The sequence below is a fragment of the Gymnodraco acuticeps genome, unplaced genomic scaffold, assembly GCF_902827175.1.
Source record: "Gymnodraco acuticeps unplaced genomic scaffold, fGymAcu1.1, whole genome shotgun sequence".
In the NCBI taxonomy this organism is placed as follows: Eukaryota; Metazoa; Chordata; class Actinopteri; order Perciformes; family Bathydraconidae; genus Gymnodraco; species Gymnodraco acuticeps.
Window position 1 is genome coordinate 1,823,139 of NW_022990441.1, and position 26,274 is coordinate 1,849,412.

The 26,274-nt window shown below is 42.9% G+C and overlaps 1 protein-coding gene across 2 annotated transcripts in view; it reads right to left on the reverse strand.

The window, feature by feature from the left end:
- The window catches only part of zgc:172282 (leucine-rich repeat and fibronectin type III domain-containing protein 1-like protein), a 184,814-nt gene extending 166,023 nt beyond the window's left edge, over positions 1 to 18,791 (reverse strand). For both annotated transcript variants that reach the window (XM_034225587.1, XM_034225586.1), the window contains exon 1: positions 17,550 to 18,791. The gene's annotated coding sequence lies outside the window, so the exon portion shown is untranslated. The remainder of the gene's footprint in view (positions 1 to 17,549) is intronic.
- Positions 18,792 to 26,274: the final 7,483 nt, after the last annotated feature.

The following is a 26,274-nucleotide window of genomic DNA, read 5'->3' on the forward strand; positions in this document are numbered from 1 at the left end:
TTGTGTGTCTAGTTGTGGGGTTATTTTGCTGTTCTGTTCTCCCTGTCATGTTTTCCTCCTTGTTTCTTGTCTGGTCCTTCTTCCTGTGTTTTCCTCCCTGTCGTTAGTTTCCCTGGTGTGTCTAATTGTCTGATTGTGTTCACCTGTTGCCCTTGTGTTTCTCCTCCCCTGCCCGGCTGTGTCTCGTCTCGTGATTACCCCTCCCTGTATTTAGTCTTGTCTCTTCCTGTGTTCGGTGTCGGTTCATTGTTTGTTTTCCCTTTCTCCCTTCATGTTGGTTACGATCGTTTTTTGGGTATGTTATCTTCCTCGTATGACCTATGGATTATCCTTGCCATGTTTTTTGTTGATCGGCTTTTTAAGAATAAAGCTTGCTTTTGTTTATAGATCTTTATCTTTTTGTAGTCTGCATTTTGGGTCCTACCTCTTTCCGCGATCTAAACAGTGACCTTAACAGTTATGCCAATATTATTCACACATGAAATAAAATGTGTTGTTTTCTCTCTTACTTACTGTGAAATTATGCAAAAAAGACACTGTTGATTAAAGCTTAATTGACTGAAAACATGTAACAGTGGGTTTTTCCACTGCAGATCATAGTCTAATATTACAAGTGCCCATAGGCGGCGCGTGAGGCTCAGGTTTGGGAAGGCTAAATAACTTTTTTTTTCATCTGCTGCCCGCCTCCGGCGTCTATAGAAAAGAGATCAACTCAGTGAAAGCACCACCTGCTGACCGATCAGAGCTCAGTGTGCGGAGTTTAAATCTATCAAGTCATATTACAGGATAAAGGAAATGCAGTTTAAACTGCCGTATGCAGTGAAGACGCCGACGTGTCGCACTTATCATTCATATCACACTGACATCACATCATCAATCAGATCATCGATATCACAATATTTCCTTATCTGAGTCAGCTTCTCGAGCCGTATCTGGCCGTGCAACACTTAGTTACATTGTCACATATACTGTATGCAGACGTATTATTTTAAGCAACATATTAAGTTGACGAAACACTCAACTCAAATGTAATAAAGTCAGATCCCCTCGTGTTTTAGATGGGGCAGTATCATAAAACTGTTGTACGCTTTCAAACACTCGGTAGTTTATTTTTTAACGAGTTGTTCTGTATTCTCCTCCTACTATGTGGCTTGTATTCTGGATTATATGTTTAAGTCATCATGGATGTTTAAAGTTCATATTTGTCTAATATTAGTTTACTTTTCATTAATGAAGTATGATGTTGCGCTGTCAGTACACTTGTCCCTGTTTGTGATTGGTCAAATGTAGCTAACCCCGCCCCTTTCACGTGAACGCGCTCTCAGCTGGAGAGAGAAACCCTGGCTGGATTTACCGAGTTGATAACCAGCGCCGTAGGACCGTTTAGCGAGATCGCGTTTGTTAGGGTTAGTTAAGATTACTCAAGCATATCCAGGGTCTGTTGAACTGGCTTTGTGGTACAGGGCACAGGTGGCTGCATAGCAGCGCTAATGTCAAAGACATTATATTTTTATTTTATCAGGATGCAGTTACACCAATATTTGGGAAGGCTTAGCCTTCCCTAGCCTACAGCACCCGCCGCCCCTGCAAGTGCCCCAGCCACTTAAAGAGTACTATGCCTTTGAGAGCAAGCTTCATTTGCAATTTCTGATGATTACTCTGTGCTAAACCGCTGACAAGCTTAACAGACAGCTGCAGTGAGATAATGTTCCCAGTGTGTCATGAGGGAAATGTGAGTGATACAGTGACTATACTACGATGTCCAGTTACAGAACCCCAGCGTTGTGTAGACAATCCAAAGCAAAACCACGTAAATCAGATATATAGATTACAGCTAGGGGTCCAGATAAGAATCAACGTTAAATAACAAACAGTTATAAACTATTATATACTTGGTGTCCAACCGTCTGCTGCACACACTGCTCCTATTGCTAAACTTTAAGAACCTAACTGCTACTTCCCGAAGAATGCCATTATCTACGGTAGATTGCCCTCTCGAGTCTAATTATTTCTCCCTACTATCTTGCAGACTATCAGACTCATAGTGTGTCAAGTGGACCATTTCAACCCAGCTGGGTCTGTGCTGTGAGCCTGTGTTAATACACACTCATTTGGTGAACTGCTGAGCGTGCTGCATCAAGGATGAAGGCCTGACTGTCCCTTCAGCAGCTGTTTTCAAAACCTATGACAAGGTTGGAATTCATTACTTGTAATTCTGTGAAGGTGTAGCTACAAATTAGTTCAGGGACACACTCTCACCCGTTGCCCTTAACACATCAGACAGTACTCTAAGGAGCGCACATGACATTGTAAGTAACAGTACATTTTCTGTGACGGTAAGATCAAGACGATTGGGAAGGCTTTTAAGTGCTTAGGAAGTCTTCTATAAGGCTGGGCTCTGTTCATTCATTAATCTGTGTGTTCACTTGTGATTCTGTTTGCAGTGTGCACTGATTAGGGGAATCAAGTATACACTATTAAAGCATCTCAGAGCCCCAAGAGCCCTGTGTGCATTTGTACAATAAGCAGTTCTAAAAAAGTGCATTACATTCAAACAGCAAGACAGAGTGTTACTTATATGCAGTACTCATTTGATTGTTAGAAGGAAGAGTTGTATAGGTCAACCTTGTTTTACTTAACACAATTAACAGTTAACAAAATATTCCTTACTCAAGTTACCCTTACTGGCTAAGCATATGCATAATGCAATAATGAATCTAGTGTATAATTGGCTGTGAGTAATATGTTAAATGTATTAGATAACATGGCAGTTGTCAAAACTGTTTCAAGACAAACTGTCACAGTCTGCTTTCTCACTCACCTATTTTCTGCATTAACATTCCTTAGTCACCTGGTAGTCACACCCTGTCTCTCTCTCCCACTCTGTTACACCCATCAGCTCCATTAGTATTTAGGCCCACTTCACTTTCACCTCAGTGCCAGATCGTACTTTGCAACATGCCAGTCTTTCCCGCATTATCCTCCAGATTGCTCTCCCGGTTTCGACCCTGCCTGTCCCTGACCAGCCTGCCTCGCCTGCTCCCTGACCCGTTCTGTACCTGCGACTCCCGTCTTGCTTTCTCCTGGAACCCTCGCCTGTCCACGACCAGCCCTTTGCCTACTATCTGCCGTTTTGTCTCCTACCAGCCTATTGCCTTTAATAAAGCTGGTTACAGACTATCCCTGGTTTCCCGTGTATTGTATTTTGGTTCTCAGCTCGTTTGTGACACAAACACAAATTCACCATAGCTTAACATATACCAGTATGCACTTAAACATTAATGCATGCAACACAAAACAAACAAATATGAATGTTATATTAATAAAGTTGGGGATAAAAATAAGCTGTCTTAATACCATCCAAGCCCTGTTGGCTTTGTCAATGATAATTAGATGGCACTGTACTATCTTTGGATACATTTACATATCAAAATCTGATGATCTCTTAGGTTAACTCAACCCTTCTTACATTTTGTCGTGCATTGTTCATTTAACTTAATAATTCAAACATAGGACAATCAAAAATATACAAGAAACCGCTTCTAAAAACGATGCTGTCTGTTTCTTAGAATCTCACTATTCCAATATATCTTCCAAAGTGCAGATTTTCTATTTTTAATGTAGGTTTTGTTTTTGGGCCATGGGTACTGAACACTTTTTCATGTTTACTTTCAATTGAAAAGTCAACCTACTATGCCTACAGGATTAAATATGGAGAATTGAGTGCATGCACAGTTAGCAGAGACTCATGCCTGTAAGACATAGCCGACTGATAAATGGCAACACAAATAGAATGAGAGATGACCCATGAAAACTCTGGGTTTGTGCAGATCTTTATAACATAGACACTATCATTCAAACACATACTACCTTCACTGTGAACATGCTATCGAAATAAGTAAAGAGAACACCTGATAGAGAAAGGAAAATGTGACAAATGATAAATGAATTATCGTCACATAACAAAGAGAAAAATTACTGAAAATGGATGGAGCAAATGACGGGAAGACGAAGAGAAACCAAGTGGAGAAAAATGAGTGAGTGAGAGCAGAACTGTGAACAGAGTGAGAGGTGGATAGAGAAAGAGAGAGGCATCCATCCATCATGCCGAGCTGCTTCTGTCAGAAACGAGTAATAGATGAGGAGAGATAGAGAAGAAAGCAGCCACTCCTCTTCAATCCATCTCCACTCACTATATGGGTTCGCTTGTCAGGTCTGCTCCGTCACCCTAGGCCTAGACCAAGACAATTACAGACTGAGGGGGTTACAGTTATACGCAAACATGGATACAAACAGAAATAATAAGCAACTGCATAACTTAAAATCAGGGAATTGATCAATAAAGTTTAAACTATACTGACGTATCACTTGACCTAAGGGTTGCCCAGAAATAGTAACCAATGATCAAGTAATTAGTAATGAATGGGTGTTAACTAGTGTATTGGAATAATGACAATTTTCTTAGTGAGTAGTTCCTGATTAGCTCCGAACAAGCTGCACAGATACTTAAACTCATTATTACCTAATGGTCCAGCGATAAAGCCTCTCAATGTATTATCTAGGAACTCTTTAAAATTGATTTCAGTTTCAGCGACTATGCTTTTTTGGCTTTTATAGGAGAGACATTTTAGTTTTAACAAAATTAGAATGTTTTAACGTATTTATTATACAACATTATTATCAAAATAACATGCTGTAAAAGCACTGGAAACACTGGAATGCTGCACTCACTGCAAAAGCATCTCAGTAAATAGAGAATAGATTATGGCTTTTAGTGTAAAGCAACTGCACAAGTCTTCAGTAATGGTTATAGTGTTTAAGTGGGGGTATCCACTCATTTCTACATTTTTCGGTTTTCTATTTTTCGGTGGATTAGTTTTACACTGTGAACCAACAGGAAGGGCCGTAGGTGCTTACTGCAGTGCTATAAAATCACCATAGACCCTAAATATGCAGTGACAGTAAGATAGCCTTTTCATGCCCCATAACAAGCACCAGTGGGCCACTATGCTAATACAATATGCTAATTTATTACTGTGACTATGTTGTAAAATGCGATATTTTATTCATATCCTAGATGTGACCAGACAACTTGATGGGGCTTCAGGAGAATTGTCGGTAGGGCGGCAGGATTGGGTCTAATGTTTTTACCCGTCATGGCCAATCAAATCATCTACTTCCATTCCCATTTATAGCAGTTTGTTCCCTAATGGCAGACTTTTAGGGTTGTCCAAGATTGAGATACACATACTGAATGAGGCACATGTTTGTTCCACCTCACTGTTAAGGTCAATTAGGGACATAAATCACTGATGTTACCTATTGTGCAGTTGTAGATGATAGGGGTGTAACGGTTCATAAACATTTTGGTTTGGTACGTTACCTCGGTTACACCCCTAGTAGATGAATGACATCCCCCAAATCAAATCTTTCAGAATATAATTTCCATTTAACTCCACATAACAAATAGAGCTACATACATGAACAAGTCAACATTATTTAAAAAAGGTGAATTTGAGGCGAAGCATAAACAATACTTGATGTGATTAATGCTTTGCTTTGATCTACTGTGGCTTGTTTTGCAAGTCGCATTGGAAAAGGTGCTGCCAAAAGAGTAAATTAGTAATGCAGATGACGGGTTATGTGTCAGAGGTTGATATACATACATTAACTCCTACCAGGTGAAACCAAGACTTATCGTTTCTCTGGATTTGTTACTAGTAAGAAACAAAGCATATAATTGCTGCTGCACACTGCTGTATATCCAGGACCCATGTATTTGATAATAAATATGGTAAAAATAGATCCCACCACAATGATCCTGACAATTTGAGGTTACCTCCCAGTATTTTATAGTATACTTTAGGTTTACATTTTAAACAATGTGCTTTTTATTGAAAGACATTGCCATCATAAATGTGTGGTGCTGTTACAAAAGCAAACCAAAACAATTCTGTGTTAGAAAAGCACAGTCCAAAATCAGCAAAACTGTAAATGTTAGTGTACAAGCAACAATAAGAAAAAAGAACATAATAAAACTGTCAAACCCAGAAATTAAGTTTGAAAACTTAAAGGACTTGTGTTTGGCTTAGCAACGTTATATCCCTCTGCCTGCCTGCGTCTAATGCCATGCTGCTTGACATTCAGCACACTGCTCACTCCTCTCTTTCTCCTGGCAATATCCCTCCTCCTTTTCTTCACCTCTCTCTCTCCCTCTAACTCAGCAGCATCTCTCACCCGCTCTTCCCTGGTGAGGTGGGATTGCGCTATTGAACCAGCATCTGCTGCTGCCACACACATACGTCACACACACGGACGTACTCTAACTGTGTAGACATTTAAACCCCTACTGTAGTGGACAGCATGTCGCTGTGTGGAGAACATCATGATGACATATTTTGGACATTAGAACTATAAAACAGCATGCAGCCATATCACAGTCCTAACACCTACAGCTTCCTGGTGAAATATGTTCATCTTGCTTTACTTCTTTGGTCAATTCTGATTCCTTCTTCCCTCATCCTAATAACATGTATAATGTTGTCCTTTTCTTTTCCCCCTCCTTCTCCTGCTCACCAACCCTTCCTCCCGCTCTATTCCCTGATGTCCTTATCTCCCCCTTCTCTCTGTATTTTAGCCCAAAACAGAATGGGTTCTTAATTGACCCCTCTTGTTGAATAAAGGGCAAGTCTTCCTAAAAGCTTCCTATGTTCCATTTTGTTCTTTAATGTATCGCTAGGCCACCAGGGTGGGTGGAGGGGGACCGGAGGAGGGACACAAAACTAGGGCCAACAGGGTGGGTGGAGGGGGTCTGGAGGACGGGCTTGGGCTGACAGCCCAGGGGCAAGCAGAGCTTGAAAAGGGGGTTATGGAGGGGGCGAAGGCGGTGGCAGGAAGAGTCAGGGGGCCGGGCCCGAGGGCGAGGACCGCGGCACTCAGGGGGCAGGGCTCGAGGGCGAAGACCGCGGCTCTCAGGGGGCCGGGCAGAACCCGGTGTCGGCCGGACAGGAACCGGCGCTGGTGGGACAGGCCTCGGCAGGATCCCCCACGGAGTTGGCAGGACCCCCGCCAGGAGGGCAGTCGGCGGGACCCCCAACTGGGACAGGACACAGGGTTGGCAGGACCCCCGGCAGAAGGGCAGTCGGCGGGACCCCCAACGGGACAGCACATAGGGCTGGCAGGACCCCCGGCAGGAGAGTAGTTCGCGGGACCTCCAACGGGACTGGACATGGAGCCGGAAGGACCCCCAGCGGAACCTCCATCGGCATAGGACATGGGATTGGCAGGACCCCCGGCAGGAGAGTAGATGGCGGGACCCCCAACGGGACAGGACATGGGATTGGCAGGACCCCCGGCAGGAGAGTAGACGGCGGGACCTCCAACTGCACAGGACATGGGGTTGGCAGGACCCCCGGCAGAAGAGCAGTCTGCGGGACCTCCAACGGCACAGGACATGGGGTTGGTAGGACCCCCGGCAGGTGAGTAATCGACGGGGCCTCCAACGAGACAGGACAAAGGGTTGGCAGGACCCCCGGCAGGAGAGTAGACGGCGGGACCTCCAACGGGACAGGACAAAGGGTTGGCAGGACCCCCGGCAGGAGAGTAGACGGCGGAACCTCCAACGGGACAGGACAAAGGGTTGGCAGGACCCCCGGCAGGAGAGTAGTCGGCGGGGCCTCCAACGGGACAGGACAAAGGGTCGGCAGGAGAGTAGTCGGCGGGGCCTCCAACGGCACAGGACAAAGGGTTGGCAGGACCCCCGGCAGGAGAGTAGTCGGCGGGACCTCCAACGGGACAGTACATGGATTGGTAGGACCCCCGGCAGAGGAGTAGTCGACGGGGCCTCCAACGGGACAGGACAAAGGGTTGGCAGGACCCCCAGCGGAACCTCCAACGGACCAGGACATGTGGTAGGGACTTGAGACGTGACTCAAGTAGGGACTCGAGAGGAGACTCGAGAGGAGACTCGAGAGGGGAACCAAGGGGGAACTCGAGAGGGGAACCAAGGGGGAACTCGAGAGGGGACTCGAGAGGAGACTCGAGAGGGGAACTAGAGAGGGGACTCCAGAGGGGAACTAGAGAGGGGACTCCAGAGGGGAACTAGAGAGGGGACTCCAGAGGGGACTAGAGGGGAGACTAGAGGAGGGAACTCGAGAGGGGACTTGAGAGGGGAACTAGAGAGGGGACTCGAGGAGGGACTAGAGGAGGGACTAAAGGAGGGACCTCGAGAGGGGACTGGAGAGGGGACTAGAGGAGGGACTAGAGGAGGGACTAGAGAAGGGACTAGAGGAGGGAACTAGAGGAGGGACTAGAGGAGGGAACTCGAGAGGGGACTAGAGGAGAGACTAGAGGAGGGGCTAGAAGAGGGACTAGAGAAGAGACACGAGAGGGGACTCGAGGGGGAACTGGAGAGGGGACTGTGGCAGCTGGGGCCGGGCCCATGGCTGCAGTCGGCGGGGACCCCCAATTCGGCGGGGACCCCAATTCCAGTTCCCCCTCGAGTCCCCTCTCGTGTCTCTTCTCTAGTCCCTCTTCTAGCCCCTCCGTTCACCCTTTCACACCCTCGCCCACCCTCCTGGAGATCGATGAACACACAAAGGAGATACAGAGGGTTGGCACCGATTCCTTCCTGGAGTTCAAAGACCAAACGAAGGTGATACGCAGGGCTGGCACCATGTCCTTTACCCCCGCTCCTCAACGACGCCCACCAAAATCACCGCGGAGACGCGCACCATCTCCCCCGTCCTCATCACCGCGCCTACGTCAACCACCTCCCCCCCCCTGGCAGCATGTCCTCTACCCCCGCACCATCTAGCCCGTCTCCATCACCGTGCCTACGTCGACCACCTCCCCTCCCTTCGAGGGGGCTTCTGCAGTCTCCGAAGCCTGATAAGGATGTGTGTGTACAAAACACAACAAACTCTTACTGATATGTGATGGGTCCAGGCTCAAGGGCGTATGGCACTCTCAACTCTTTCAAGGACATGTCGGGGCCCTGCCTGCCAGTAGCTTTGCCGATATCTGTGTTGATAGGTAATAGATTAAGAGCGGTGAATCATAGAAACAGGAAGTGCTCAAACGTTTGTGTGAGTGTATCTAATTTAGCAGTGATTCCATGTCAGCCACAGCTTGTTACAAAAAACATGACTGATAGTGTGTTTAACAAACTTAAACTAGCTTTATTAAATGTCAGGTCTTTAGCAGGAAAAACATTTTTAATCAATGATTTTATCACTGAGCACAATCTCGATTTTATGTTTTTAACAGAAACTTGGATTGAACAAAATAACAGTGCAGCTGTTCTTATCGAATCAACCCCTCCCAACTTCAGTTTTATGAGTCAGGAAAGAATGCATAAGAAAGGGGGTGGAGTTGCTATTCTGTTCAATGATGCCCTTCAATGCAGGAAGACATCTTATGGAAACTTTGATTCTTTTGAATATGTGGCCCTCCGGCTGAAATGCTCCTCTCGAGCTCTGTTCCTAAATATCTATAGACCCACCCAAATACTGTGCAAGCTTTTTTTGATGACTTTACTGAACTGCTGTCTATAGTGTGTATTGACTTTGACCGTCTAGTCATTGTTGGTGATTTTAACATCCATGTTGACAACCCCCAGGACAGAGGGGCTAAAGAACTGTTTTGTGTTCTTGATAGCTATGGACTGACTCAGCATGTGACGGAGCCCACGCACAATAAGGGGCACACTCTGGACTTAATTATCTCAAAGGGTCTGAATATCTCTAAGGTTGTGGTGACTGATGTTGCACTCTCTGACCATTCCTGTGTTTTCTTTGAGAGCTCTATTTCTGTTCACAAAAATGTTCAAAAAGAGGTAACCACAAAGCGATATTTAACTGAAAACACTAGGGAAATGTTTACTCAGAATTTCTCTTCCACACTTGCCCCTGCCAACATCTCAGTAAATGAGCTAGTAGATCATTTTAATTCAAAAATTAAAAATGTTATAGATGCCATTGCTCCAACTAAGGTAAAGGAAGTGTCTGGCAAGAAAAATATCTCCATGGAGAAAGGCCATGACCGTGAAAACAGAAAAAAGAGAATGTCGAAAAGCTGAACGCAGGTGGCGAAAAACAAATCTCCAGGTTCACTTTGAAATCTATAAAGAGAGACTTGGCCTCTATAATTTGGAATTGAAAAACGCACGACAATCGTTCTTCTCTGACATCATTACCAAAAACAAAAACAACGCACGTGCCTTGTTTGCTACCGTCGACAGACTAACTAACCCCCCAGTGTCAGTAGCCTCTGAATTTCTATCCACCAGGGCGTGGCAATGATTTTGCCTCCTTTTTCACTGACAAAATTCAGAAAATCAGACAAGCAGTCAGTGCCTCTGCATCAGGAACAGTAAATGTGTGTCCCTATCTCCACTTAACATCAATTCAGACATCATGACACAATTCCATCAGATTAATGATAAAAACCTAGAGGACATTATTCAACTTCTGAAATCCTCCTCCTGCTGCCTTGATATTATTCCAACAGGATTTTTCAAAGATGTTTTGCCTTGCATGGCCTCAGATCTACTTCATATAGTAAACAAATCTCTTCACTCAGGTATTTTTCCACAGGCCCTGAAAACTGCAGTCATTAAACCGCTCTTAAAAAAGAATAATCTAGATGCTTCAGTAATGAACAATTACAGGCCCATATCAAACCTCCCATTTCTAGGTAAAATCATTGAAAAAGTTGTTTTTCAACAGTTGAGTAATTTCTTGCATTTAAATGACTGTTTTGATGTGTTCCAGTCAGGCTTTCGTCCAAACCACAGCACTGAGACTGCTCTTGTAAAGGTCTTTAATGACATCCACTTAAACACAGACAGTGGCAGAACTTCAGTGTTAGTATTATTAGATCTCAGTGCTGCGTTTGACACTGTTGACCACAGCATATTACTAGACCGACTGGAGAACTGGGTGGGACTTTCGGAAACAGTTCTGAATTGGTTTGAATCCTACTTAAAGGACAGAAACAACTTTGTTTCTATAGGTAAATACACATCTGAGTTGACAAATATGACATGTGGGGTTCCTCAAGGCTCCATCTTGGGGCCTCTTCTCTTTAACATCTACATGCTACCACTGGCTCAGATAATGAAGAACAACAAAATAAGTTACCATAGCTATGCAGATGACACACAAATTTACGTAACAATTTCACCAGGAGACTATGCTCCAATTCAAACACTGAGTAAGTGCATTGAACAAATCAATGACTGGATGTGTCAGAACTTTCTCCAATTAAACAAAGATAAAACTGAGGTAATGGTTTTTGGAGCCAAGGCAGAACGTATAAAAGTTAGCGCTGAGCTTCAGTGTGCAATGTTCAAACAACAGATAAAGCCAGAAATCTAGGTGTAGTCATGGACTCTGACCTGAGTTTCAACAGTCACATTAAAACTGTTACTAAATCAGCCTACTATCACCTAAAGAATATATCTAGGATTAAAAGACTAATGTCACAGCAGGATTTGGAAAAACTTGTCCATGCTTTTATCTTCAGTAGACTGGACTACTGCAATGGTGTCTTCACAGGTCTCACTAAAAAATCTATTAGGAAGCTGCAGCTAATTCAGAACGCTGCTGCTCGAGTCCTCACTAACACTAAGAAAGTGGATCACATCACTCCTGTTCTGAAGTCTTTACACTGGCTTCCTGTGTGTCACAGAATAGATTTCAAAATACTGCTGCTGGTTTATAAAGCACTGAATGGTTTAGGCCCAAAATACATTTCTGACCTCCTGCTAAATTATGAACCATCCAGATCTCTCAGGTCTTCAGGGACTGGTCAGCTTTCTGTCCCCAGAGTCAGAACTAAACATGGTAAAGCAGCGTTCAGTTATTATGCTCCAAATATCTGGAACAAACTCCCAGAAACCTGCAGGTCCGCTGCAACTCCGACTACTTTTAAATCCAGGCTGAAGACTTTTCTTTTTGTCGCTGCTTTTAATTGAACTATTCATATCTTAGACTGCACTGTAACTTTTATCCATGTACTTTTTTCTTTTAATGTTTAATTGACAGCACTGTAACTTTTATCCATGTATTTTTTCTTTTAATGTTTATTTTATTAGCTTTTCTTTTTAATGACTGATTTTAAATGCCATTTTCTTAATCTCTTTCTATTTTTGTAAAGCACTTTGAATTGCCTTGTGTTGAAAAGTGCTATATAAATAAACTTGCCTTGCCTTGCCTTGCCTTGCTCGGGCCAGAACTGGGGCTGAAACCATGGCTGCTGGGGACTGTACTAGGTCTGGAACCATGGCCGGAAATATGGCTGTATGATCCAGTTCTGAAGCCGGAAACATGGCTGTATGGGCCGGCTCTGTAGCCGGTATTGAATCCAGAATCATGGCTGTAAGGTCCGGTTCTGAAGCCGGAAACATGGCTCTAAGGTCCGGTTCTGAAGCCGGAAACATGACTGTAAGGTCCGGTTCTGGAGCCGGAAACATGGCTGTAAGATCCCGTTCTGAAGCCGGAAACATGACTGTATGGGCCGGCTCTGGAGCCGGAACCATGGCTGCTAGGACCGGTACCTGAGTACGAGCTGGCTTCCTGACCTTGCGTCTTTTAGAGGTCTTTTGGAGGCTCCGTGGACCTCCAAACGCCAGGCGGGATCCCAAGAAAGGGTCAGAGAATGGAGACTGGCACTCAGGGCTGCGTGAGAAAACTCTGAGAAACTCAGGCAATGAGCCTCTCAACCATGGCATGTTGTCCACCTCCATTTGTGCCTTTTTGAGGACAGCCTCTTTGTCCCTTTTAGCCAAGGTCCTACTCCATTCAGCATAATGACACTGAAGAGTGTACTCTAGGGATAACAAGTCCAAATCCAAATTAAAATCCGCTGGGTCCATTGTTGGTCGGTTCGTAATGTTACGCTGTGCAGGAAGCAGGACCCAAATGCAGATTTAAGTGACAAAATAATTCCTTTATTTCAAGGCTACAATATTCAGAGACAGAACAGAACACTCACCGCAGTTTACTCACAACACAAGACGAACCGACACTGAACACAGGAAGAGACAAGACTAAATACAGGAAGGGGTAATCACAAGACGAGACACAGCCGGGCAGGGGAGGAGAAACACAAGGGCCACAGGTGAAAACAATCAGACAACTAGACACACCAGGGAAACTAACGACGGGAGGAAAAACACAGGAAGAAGGACCAGACAATATACAAGGATGAAAATACCCATAACCAGACATACAAAACTACAACACAGACAGATCCTAACAGACAATGCGATTTATTTTTCCCCTTGCGATATATATTGCGATATGAAAACAGGAATTGAAGAAAATACAGTTTTTTTCCCCGTAAACCATCCTTTCTTGAACTTTAATGCTATACAATTGGTATTTTTTTAACTATATTTAACCGGATGAAGGATTTTAGTCGCGGACGTCTGGATCTTAAGTTATCAGAGCAACAAGCTGAGCTAGCTCGGTTAGCAGCGCTGAACTGCCCTGGAGAAACACATGAAACTACTTTATTCAGTGTTTTTACCTTTAATCACCGGGTCCGTTTGCTTTGGAGATTTGATTGTGATTGGTGGTTTGCTGTGCATGCAGAGCCGGCATGTCACTCACTCAAGTACCCCTGACATGAGAGCCGTGCAAATGTTCCTTTTGTAGCAAGCAGCAAAATAATTGTAACATGACGTGTTTGACTTAATTTGCCTACTTAATATCGCAGGCCCTAAACAATTTTTTTTTCAAAATTAAAAACAAAAATTACAAAAATCGCACATCCACGCGATGTGAATATCGCTCATGCGCATATCGCGATTATCGTCACGACACGATATATCGTGCAGCCCTACTTCCAATCTTATTTTACTGTTATCTGTCTATTATAGCCTTTCCATCCTTTTACACATTTCATCATGGCAACATCACTCCGTTGTTTACTCCTCAAAACATGTAGTCATTACTGCATCCGCATAATCACATTTCTTTAAATAAAAACCTTATATTTGGGGTAGAGAACTCCATTTTCCCACATCGTCCAAACTGTATTTTCTTTCTCCTTCTGAAACTCATTGAGATTGAGCTCCATTTTATGTTCTGCTCCGTCTCTCTTGCTCATACGAACACATCAATCAATTAGACTTACACTCCTCCATAACTCACACTTCTCTCGAGCTGCATTATTCAATCTCATGTTGACAGAATGAAAGGTATTTTACACGGCCTCCAAAAGAAAGCTTTATTGTTCAAAGTTCATTTTAAAAGGTGCTTGGGTGTCATAGCCAGTCAGAAATGATGGGGGATCATGACACAAAGCTATGCCACTCAGGGTTTACGATTGTGAAATCCATTACACAAGTTAATTAACAGTCCCAGATCATGTTCTAATAATGTACACGAACAAGTTGTATTCCATGCTTTATAAAATATAAATAACCTCCTTCAACTCAGTATCAAACATTCTGCTTGGCAGAAACTGTAAAGATGAATGCATATTCAGCTCATGTTAAGTGTTAAGGGAACCTCACTTTTCACATTGCCACATGCACTCTCCCATCAATCTCCCACCTCTCCTGCACTTAATTAGGAGGGAGAAGAGAACGATTTGCTAATCTGAGTTATAGCCACCGGAGTAATTGGACAAGCAGTATGACTTCAGAGTTCAAATGATCAGGAGGTTTGAAAGCATTTTTTCTCACACTTTCTGGCCCCATGTATCCCTCTGTTTTCTGTAACCTTCAGATTTAATCCCAATAAGCCAGAAAGATCATGAAGCGCCACTTCCACAGCTTGTTTTCCTACTGGAAATCAGGGTCAAATTAGTCTCTGGCCTTCCTCTCAGCTCGAATGTCATTTCCTTGACTTGCCTTAGAACTGGTTGTTCAGTTATATGAGTCGGTCAATCCAGGCTTTACCTTATCTATTCTGACATCTGCTGTTCAAAGGAATAGCTCTACATTTTGACAAATGTGCTTATTGGCTTTCTCACAATGAGTTAGATTGGACTAAAGATTCAACTCTAGCCTACCATCGGCAAATATGTAGTTGGGGCCGGCAAGTTTGAAACGAGGAAACAAGACGAGCTTTGTCCAAATACAACGAAATGAACCTACCACCTTTAAACTTAATAATTTAACAACCATTTTATTTGTTTAATTCATAACAACTGAAGGTAAAAACAATATATTGTCGTTTTTAAAAGGGATTATGTACCAGACTATTCTGCTTGGGCACAGTAACTTTCTGCAGCCTTGTTGATAATACATATAACATAAGGAGTAGTTTCATGGATTGTGGGACATCGCAAATATTGTAAAAAAACGTTAAACTGTTTTATTTTCCCCAAATGTGTATCTGACCTTACTGCAACATCACCCACAATGCTTAGAACCACTGTTTTAAAAACATTACTGCTCAGTTTAAAGTTGTGTGTCTTATAATTGCTTCATTTGAATCATTATGTACACAAAAAAGAGAAAAACACTTGTTTGCCATGAGAACAAATTAAATAACTGAACCTAAAAATGTCTCTGGTATTTGACCGCCTGTGTAAACTCTGTTTCCATGGCAGTGTGAGAATATTCTGTTTATCCATGTATAGTGGTATTCATAGATAGGATATGGAGATGCATTAGCTGTGAATCCCAAATAAGAGCTTATCCAGAATATGAGCCATAACCCTGAACACTGCTCGCGTGTTGGCAAACTCACTGTGACAGCAATGTAAGTAACCACGATGATTTCAAGAATTAAGGCCCAAGTCATTACAGCCCACTCTAGGGCTACATCAAGTAATTGCACACAAGCATGTTTGAAATGTATTTCGAGATTGGCTGGTGAAAAAATCTGCCTGCAATCTTCTCTGGGCATATTTACCAAGTTTGAGGCTCTAAGCTCAATACAATCCCCTGTCAATATTTGAGTTTGAGTGTGAATGTCGTGGTGCAAATCAGGTCATGATTGTAGAAACATGATGAAAGGAAGTTACTTCAAACATTTCCCATTGAAGTCCAGCCCGTTAAGATTTCTTTAACTGTACACGAGGATTTCACACATTGATTGTGATCTGAAAGGAATTAATAACTGAAAATCTTTCAAAAACACTGCCACTGTTCCAAGACACATTCAAACATGATGAGTATACAGGCGAGAAAGAATGACAAAATGTTATGTAGGCATAAGATTGAAATAGCGAAACAAGGCTTTGGTTAAGCCTGCAACACTTTCCGAGGCGGAAACAGGAAAACAAGCAAAATAACCTTCCCCAAATCTTTTTTAATCTGGCATGTGTGTTTACATGTGTTTTACGATGTCTTGGAGCCTTTGTAAAACCCCATCAAAATGCAAATGGCAGTTATGGAAAAGAAAATGGCAGGTAAAGAGGAGCTGATGAGCTGACACTGCAAACTAAACTGTTGGCTGTGTGCAGCTTTTTTTGGCTTCTCTTCTTCTCTTTCCTTGGTGCAGCAACAACCATTACGCAGCGGTCCCTTTGACAATATACCATGAAGTAGCTACAGCAGCACTGATAGAGAGAGTATTCTACTCTTAGCCTCCAGCATGCGGCAGTTAGAGCTTTCTTAAGGGATCATTTGAAAAGCCAGCACCTGCTCTCCCTGTATGCTCCCTCTCTTCTATACATTCGTTTCCCACTGACTGCCCCACTATCTGTTACATTTGTTTCCATCTTTCTCCTGGTTTATTCTCATTTCTCTACCCACCTCTCAAGCTGCCTTCCCTCTCACCTGCCACTATGTCTCTCTTTCTCCTGAACACCTCTCGCCTTTCACCCAGCCCATTTCCTTCTCTGTATTCCACCCCAGCTCTCTCCTCACCCTCTTCCCCTAACAACTCCTTTTAAGTCTCCCCTGTCTCAATTATTGCCTTGTCTCTGCTCCCCTAGTCCTGCTCTCCTTGCCAATTCCCCCCCCCCCCAACCCCCAATGTAATCAACTGTAACGTTCTCCTCCCTTGAGCTTTGCCATCATCCATCCTTCCCTCATTGCCCCTTCTCCTCTAAACTCTGACTCCTCTCAGCCCCTTTTCATACCAAGCTTTTTTTAATCCCATCTCTACTCATATGGTCTCATCTCCTCATGTTTCACACCAATTTATTCACGTTTCCAATGCATTACAACCCCCGAGCATGGCCCCTACTGTCTCTAATCTAGGGAAAGGATATGACCATCTCTAAATCGTATGAGAGAAACCATAGCGCCATTATCTCCCCAATCTGCCTCCTCTCTCTCTCTCTCTCTCTCTACTCCTCTCTCTCTCTCTCTCTCTCTCTCTCTCTCATCTCTCTCTCTATCTCTCTCTCTCTCTCTCTCTCTCTCTCTCTCCTCTCCTCGTCTCTCTCCATCTCTCTCTCTCTCATATTTCATCTCTCTCTCCCTATCTAATCAACTCGACCCCTTCTAAAATTACAACATCAATCTCTCAAAGCGGTCTCAAGACACAAAGGACATAATGTGATGATTGAAGGAGCAGAGGAGGGATGCAATATGTGCGATAATCGGACAGATGAGAAAGTAGATAAAGAGACAGCCATACCTGCGTGCCTCTCTCTCCTCCTCGCCGGTTAAGTACAGGCGGTTTCTCCTCCGTTCTCCCCTTCTCTTGTAAAGCCAGATGAAGAGCTCTGGAGCAAATAATATGTTAAATCATCCTCCTCCTGGACAGATAAGTTACGAACCAAATAAGTAATGATATCCACTTTTATTTTGGTTGTCTACCGCGCAACGCTGGTCGCCCTGCAGGGATCCTTGAGAGGTGATGGGGCACGCGAGGCGTTTCAATTTAGTTCCTTTGGAGTTTGCCTTAAAAGCCCGATGCAGGTACACGACCGGTGGCAGCTGATAACCTACAGCAATCCGGTGTCCACCACTGAACCCTGGGACGGTACTGTAAGCGTGGTAAAACGCCGTTAAACCGGCGCACAGCCGCGTTGCGCACTCATTTGGTCCCTATGTGAGCTCTCAGCGTTTCCATTAAGACTCCGTTAATCGGTGATGTGAAGAAAAACGCACAGCCGTCGGAGGTTAATATATCTGGGAACGTGTGTCCTGAATAGAGAAAAAGCACTGAGTGTGTATAGTAAGGAAACGTCTCAGGCTACACGGTGAAACCGGGCACGGTCTTCGTTTTGGGCTACTCAGCCGGTGTAAACTCCCCTACAGATGCTCTCTGGTCCCCATTCAGCAGCTGTCATTCCTGCACCAACACATTTGGCTCATTCCCATCTCAACATGTTTAAACTCTGCTGTAGGACAGTAATCCTTTCTGGTTGCTGTGTATCCGTCTCAAGGTAAGAACATGGTCAATTTGACAACAACTGGTTAAAAAATAAACTGCAGAATCAGAGAGGCTTGGTAAACGGGCGTCCCCTCCTCTCCAGCCACAGAAGTGACTTTGTCTTGACCTATCTATCTGTTCTTCTCGTGTCGGTCTATCCACGGAGAAGCTCCGGAGAAAAGTGCAGGCTGTCTATATGATAAATCCCGCTAGGAAACCAGCATCAAATCATTCCTGTCCTTTCTCCCCTCCTGGCCGTTACAAAGCACTCTGATCCGCCGGTGAGCCTCTACGTCCCTCCTGCAGTCACTTTCACACAGTGCGTCGGTTTGTCCCGGGAGGCGATACGCCTACCAGCCCCTCTACTGTCTGTCTCCTTCCGTCTGTGTCCGTGTCCTGCTTTTCCTATTGACGAGTCGCTGCTCCGGTATTACCAGCTGGTAATAACCGATGGATACGTTATGACGACTGTGCGTGATGCCATCTCCGGGGCGTTTGCCTGGGAAAAGTAGTTGATATAAATGGGGTCTAGCAGGAGACACAACACATATAAACACGGCCGGAGGTTCTCAGTGAGGGGCGGGAACCTCAAGAGGGCCGTGGGAATGCAAGTGCGACCCTTGGTAAAAGTAGTTCCCTTTTATGATTTTAGTATTATTTATTGTAATGGTAGTTTTCAAGTATATCTATTTAGGCATACTATCTGCATGCAATGGAATCCAACTGAGAGTTCTTTCTTGTAACAATATACAAAATATTTATAAAAATCCTGATTATTCGTTGTTGATGTTAATATGCTCAACATCTCCTAGCACACTACCAGTGAAAATGAATGTTGTAGAGATGTAAAGAGCGTATAGGAAATGCGAAATTGGCCAATAGTTCTCCCTTTTAAAGCAATCATTTGACGTTGTGTGTTATATGCTGATTTGCTTTCTTATCTGGCTGATTAATTTGACTGTATCATTAAGGATGGTCAGCTTGTCACCAATTTGCAGCCATGTACATGTCATATGACGCATATAATTATGACTTTGAAAAAGCCCTACTTGTAATGACCACTAGAGGATGGAGATGAGAAGATTCTCCAAACTCAAGCAAAACAATAAAATGAACGTGACATTTGACATACCTTTCAGTTTGAGGGTCATTAATACAAATGCAAAGGTGACCTTCTTTTGGACACAGAAAACCAAAGCATCAAATGGCATTACTCAGAAGCTGCAGTGATGAATGCTAGCATCAGACACGGGTAAAACAGCCGGCACATGAGGCAGATTGATGGGTTCACTTTACATATTCTGCAGGATTTCATGGTTTATAAAGTCACATTGTTCTCCAATTATCTGATTAGCAAGAGGTGGGATAAATGATATGGTGTACTGCTGGCATAACATCAAATAGTTCAAGGTTTTGTTGTGGTGGTTGGGCTGGGAGTGCAGGGGATCATAAAGAAATAAAAACAATATCAGAGGAAGGTAAGAACTACAAGACAAATAGATTTAGAGAGTGGACAGAGATTAGACAGTGGCCAGGAAAATGAAAACTCTGAATGTGCGCATGTTCTATAATCTCAATCTAAGTAGAAACACCTCTGGCCTATGGCCTAAAATTCAGTCTAAGAACAGATAAATACATGTGCGTGCTTGTGGATGTGAGAAAGATACCGCAGGTCCTTCCTTCCTGCAGCGGTCAGACTATACAACCAGCACAGCCCCTAGTAGACCCCCCCTCCCCTACACTCACCACAACACAGACTATATGTCACTGCTTGCTGCTAAATACCAATCAACTATGTGCAATATGTGCAATATATATATATATATATATATATATATATATCTATATGCCGTTAATAATATACCTGGCTGCTAAATTCTAAGAACTGTTACAGGATTTGTATTTTGGAAAGTATTTTTTCTTTTACTTTTCTTTTTTTATATTATATTTGTTCTATTATATTATAACTTAGTACTTTTTTCTTAAGATAGGTAACATTAAGCTGTCTGTGGCTCTTTCCTGCTGTAACAATGCAAATGTCCCCTCTGTGGGACTAATAAAGGTATTCTGATTCTGATTCTGATAAATGTATCAATTGAGAAACAAGTAGGAGTTGGGGATGTTTTGGATGAATCTTTTGTGAATTAACATGCATAAAAGTCAACGTTGGTGGCATTTGTAGGAGAATGGAATGAGACTAAAAGCAGGCTGCAGCACATGTTCAACTATTTGTCAGAACAAGAAAAATGGGTCAGAGTTTCTGATGATTCCTAGTAATGTAAGTAGAGCTGGGTGTCCCCAAAGATACTCCAAATGTGCTAGTTTTGGGAGCCTCATACGAAAAATAATTCCTAACTTGAAGTATTTTTGCTGAAATAAAACAAAGGGACTTGGTATTGGACTGTTCATTGGACAACATTAGGAATGTGATGATGTCACCTGGGACTACTGGGAATTTTAATTGTGCATTTTTCTTTATAACTATACTTACCATTATCAAAAAAACAGACAAACACATTATATAAATGTCTTTGTTACTGAACTAGGTCCTTTGTCACTCCATGCCAAACAGCCCATGTGAATCATTTCTAACCCAGTTAAGGTACATCAAAAACTTGATTAAGGGTTGAGGGTTAAGGTTGAGGGTAGGACAAATGTGGCTGGATACTAGGAAAGAGTTACAGACACTGGTCTCCCATGTCTCACTCAACCAATGGACTAAGAGGCTGTGTGGTGATGTAATAACTATGTTTGCCTTTGTGTCCTGGAAACGACAGACAGAAGGGTTCATAAGAGGCTTGAAGAGGTCCTTGTGAGGTAAGAGTAAACATGTTATGTTTAAGGCATTTGAATAAATTACCATAGCTGTTATTTCTTTCTGCCGAGGGCAGCCTTTTTAAGTTGCAGCCATTGTCATTGTAAAACATTACCATATCACTCTTTTTCTTAAATCCACACAAAAGCAAATGTCTTCTGATTGACTCATTTTCATATCTCATTTTATAATTCATTTTGTTTTCGTTTTTCTTTGTGGTTTTGCCTACTGTCATTTCAGTGCTGAGTGTGTTGACATTGCCTTGCTGACTTGCTGTGTTTCACAACAATAAAGTGACTGTGAAGTTAAGAGAGAGAGATCGAGTAGACACAGAAAGGGCAAAAGAGATAAAGACGAGGAGAGAAAATGTAAGAAAGGAAGTTAGGGAGATAAAAAGAGGCGGAAGACCCTCCAGCTGATTCAGCACCATGGACATCACAGCAGCGAGACTCAGCCTCACAAGGCCGGAACAAGCTTTATCCTCAGAGAGAAAAGCCAAAAGCTCTTCTCAACATTCTCTGATCTCTCTCACTCTAACTCCCTTGCTCTCTCACATACTTATCTTCCATGTTGCTCTCTCTATCTCCCTCTCTCTTTTTTTCTGACACACACAAACTAGTCATTGCCTCCCTCATCTCCCTTGCCACCCTCCTCAACCCTCCACAGTTTTCAGTTTGTTTCTTATCATTTCTCTGCGTAACTGCTCTCTTTGTGGATCAGGAAATACTTGTGTGTGTGTGTTCAGCAAATTTGGAGAGGAGGCATGAGTAGAGGCAAAGTTCAAAAGGACAATGCCCACTAAACCGGTTGACTGATTTCTAGACAGGACAAGTGTGTTTGGGTTTTGGAGAGTGGAGAACAAGATTAGACAATAAGGAGAGGGCAGAAATGTATTGCAGAAATAAACTAAACAAGAGAAAAACAGGGGTTTATTGAGCATTGTTACGAACTCAGACACTTAGGATGTAGGACCCAATTGCACGACCCGGGAGACAGAGGTAAAGTATTTGTAAGATACTTTATTTTCCAATACAGCAGTGAACAACAAAAAGGGTAACTATCAATCTCTAGCCGAGATGACAAAAATAGCGAACAAAAAAAGAAAGTGCTCACGTACTGTAGTGAGGAATTAAACTTTTCACGAGCACAAGAAACATCGACCTGACCATAGCATAAGCCAATACGAACTGACAAAGAACACTGGGAGACAGGGGAATTTAAGCACAGGGTGACAAGACACAGGTGGGACCAATCAGGGGCGGGGCTGACACTGATGAGCACAGGAGACACAGGATGGATGACAGGTGCAAACAATCAAGAAGCCTGGAATGAGAGAAAGCAAACATAAACAACATGAACCTCTCTAGCATTTCTGCCGGTGCACAACAAGCATGATATGAGACAGACAGAAATAAGCGCCATACGTTGTTGCTATAAGGGAGTTTGTCTTGAAAATGTACAGACATATGAGCACTTAATACATATACATTTTCTTCCATCGGGACAATCTGAGATATCTAATTATCATGTTATCATTAATAAAACCCTTTATTCTTTAACTGAACTCTTAAAGGCATTCATAGTTTTTAAGGTCAAAGCCTGACAAAGCCACTAAACTCATATTCATTTGGAGCGAGAAACACACGGTGACTCATACTGTACATTATTCATTATTATCATACCAGAAGTTATATTTTATAAGTTGCGATCTGCCGGGTCTCTGGAGTATTTGAGTTCTAAGTCACTTCGTCTACTTCTTCACTCCCATGTGGTTGCACAGTTGTTATTGTTGTCTCTCGGATGGGAGTCATGTCGTTTTCATAAACAGTACATGTGAGGGGTGACAGATGTCAATTTCTAATAATAATATAACTGATGGTAGATCAAATAATCTCAATGCCTGCGTGTGAATGTCCACTTGTCACACACACGCTTGTTTTCAAGTGACAATCACACTTCAACACCCTGTCGACTCTCAGAGCCCCTCTGTCCTTGTCAGTTCAACATTGGCCCGCCAGTCAATAAACCAATCACTCCATCTGATGATCATGAGATCAGCGCTTCAAGCTGACGGATGATCCATCGTCCAATCAAGTAATTGATTGGAATTGATTGGTTAATGCCCCATGGTAAGTGTTGCATTAAGGAGCCCACATGCCTGTCATACAGAGAGGATTAGGGGTGACTATTGGAAGCCAGTTTTTCGACTCTACTGGTGAAGTACGCACTTGTCTTTATTATCTCTTCTATGGAGATATATTAAGCCTATTCATGTCACAACATACTCCCATTTATGAATGCAGAATGGAGCTGCAACAGAGGTGGCTCTTGTTACTGACATGCAGACAGAGTAACCAGTAGGTGTAGAATAGACTAGAGCTTCAGACCAAATAAGTCCAAATCTAAAATAGTTAATTCTCTGAAAATTACATTCAAAATAGATCGCCACTATAAATCACTCAGACTTGTAAACACTCAACCTGTTCCTGGTAAGATATTCTGTTTACCGAGACTTTGATTTGCTATCTGTCTCCCATGCCGTATCAAAACAAATACCCTTTCACTTCAGTCTGAACTAAGTAATGTTTCATTGGCACATTTGGTTTTCAAACAGTTACGATGGATTGTACATTCTGATTATATGACACCCCCTCTTTCCCAAAACAATCTATTGTGTCCCATGTCAGAGAACAGAGGCAGCTAAAAAATGACTTAGACAAAATCCATCAGCCTCCGCATTTGACGTTGGTTTATGAAGAAATAAAATACAGCGGATTGAGGTATGGCCCTCTCTCCAGCAGTTTCACAGTAGTAAATGTAGGTGAGACCAAATTGGAAGAAAGCACTGGCCCACAGAGACGACCCAAAGGAGAACCACCAAACCTCCCAACCGTAAATGAAGGTATGATAGTTGGTCTCAAAAGTTCTAGAGGGGTTTGAGCTTCATGAGCTCAGTGGTATCCTAAGTCATTTAGGAGAGCAGCTGTTCCTTCAAACTTAGAAAGAGAGTTAACTGCATGTGAATAGAAATAGGTTTCTAGAGCGGTTGCTACCAATCTGTTGGTTGTTCGAACCCTGGCCCATGCAATCTACATGTCTAATAATTGGGCAATATACTTAACCCCAAGTATGTCCCCATCTGTTACAGTACAGGCTCGTGGAAAGTGAAAAGTAACATTTAACAAGTTGTATTTGGTAAATAGGAAGGAGTTTTAATAAAGTGAATACAATTAAAGTTGGCAACAACAGCCACAATCAAAACATAAGCCACAAAGGCAGCAGTTTAAACACACACCAAACAGAACTGAGGAAGACTCTTCAAGTAAAAGTTGTATTACATGTTACACAAACCAAACAAACAAACAAAAGAACCCTCACATTTAGGGTGGAAGATAAATGGGGCTAACAAAAAATACTGTTGTAAAAAACAGCCTGGGAACAAATTAACCACAGTTAATAGTGTTCCTCAGTAGAAACCGAGTTTACACAATTAATCACACTTTAGGACAACTTGTTAACCACCGTTAACAACACTAACATAGAATGTTTCAGAGGATATTGAGAGACGTCTGACACAGATTCAGACCTCTCTCGACTAACACGGTGCACGCGGTCTTAATAGCTGTCGCCGGGAAGGGTGCGCGGGGATTGGAAAGTCGGGCCTGGCATGCTCCAATCCAGACCTTCGGATCTTCGGTCATGCCTACCGGGGGAGGGACAGGAAGCCGGCGTCCAATGACGTCTGGCAACGACACAGCTCATATACATATCACACACACACACACAGCTGCAAACAATCACAGACAGGTTAATGGGCAGAGAGGAAGCAGCAGCCGTAACACCATCGCATAGTTAATGTTGCGTGTGAGTGTCTCTCTTGAATAGCAGGTTTTATGGAAGCCTTTGTTTTGCTGTGAATGTGTTTGTGAATGCCTGAATGCTTTGTAATGCTTTACTGAGTATCAGCAATATGCCTACTTTTTATGTTAATCATTTGTTTCTAAAATTCAATAATTGCACTACACATACCTGTACTATTCTATTAATTTGCCTTTATTGGGACTCAGAAAGTGACTGTTTTTTTTTTTTTTAAATCAAGACATCTGATTTACATTTCTAAATACAATAATGCCAAAAATAGAATGATCTAGTGAATTAGTTAAGTAACGTAACTGGTAATCATTATGTTTTTTTTCCACTAGCAGGGTATCTTTAGTTCCATGACTAAATCAGAGTAAGGGAAAGAGTGACAGAGATGTTATGGCATTGTCCTTCAGAGTAGCAAGGTTACAGTTTAATGGAGCCAACATGAATGCGTCTCCTGACACATCCACCCCAGCATGGCCATCTATTAGTGTGGGGACAGACAGAGGGAGAGGGGGAGAGAGGGAAAGCAACATAAACTGACAGAACGAGATAGAAAGACTGCCAAATCATGGCTCTCTAGCACACTGATGCAGAGAGGGAGATGGAGTGGGAGTGCAGCGACGGAGAGACCCTGACACCATCACAACATGGTCATCCATTACTCGTGAAAGCAGAGCGAGGGATGGAGCAGAGGCAGACTGAGAAAGTGACAGTGACTGAGGTTTTATATTACATAGGGAAGTGTGCAGTAATATATGTATAATGTGAAACATTCGGAATAATTTTTCTCGCACAAAACTCTTTGGCAGTACGCCTGCATTTGAATTTAAGAATGAAGACAGGAAGGAGATGTTTGGTTGGGGGAGGGGAGGGAGTTTGATGTAGAGATACTGAAGGAAATCAGTAGATGGAGGACAGGAGAGTTAGAAACAGGAGATAGAGTTGGTGAATGTCTATCTCCCCGGGCTCAGGCTGGGAGAGAGTGATGGGAAGAAGATAAGGAGAGGAAAAGTCAATAGAGAGAGCTTGACTGTGTGACAGGTGGAGAAAGGCCATTGGAGAGAGGAGGAGAGAGAGACAATACAAGTGTTATCATCCTGTATTCTGAACTCTGGAGGTTGTTCCACATACAGTAGGTCATCATGCTCTCAAACCAGGTTACTGTGTACACGTTATTGTTCTATAACACCACATACTGTGGAGAATTAAGACTCAAGACTTATTAAACATGTCATATGGTGAATGTGCCAGGTTGCAGTGTCCTAATCACATGTGGTTTACTTTTAATTCAAGTTTGACATT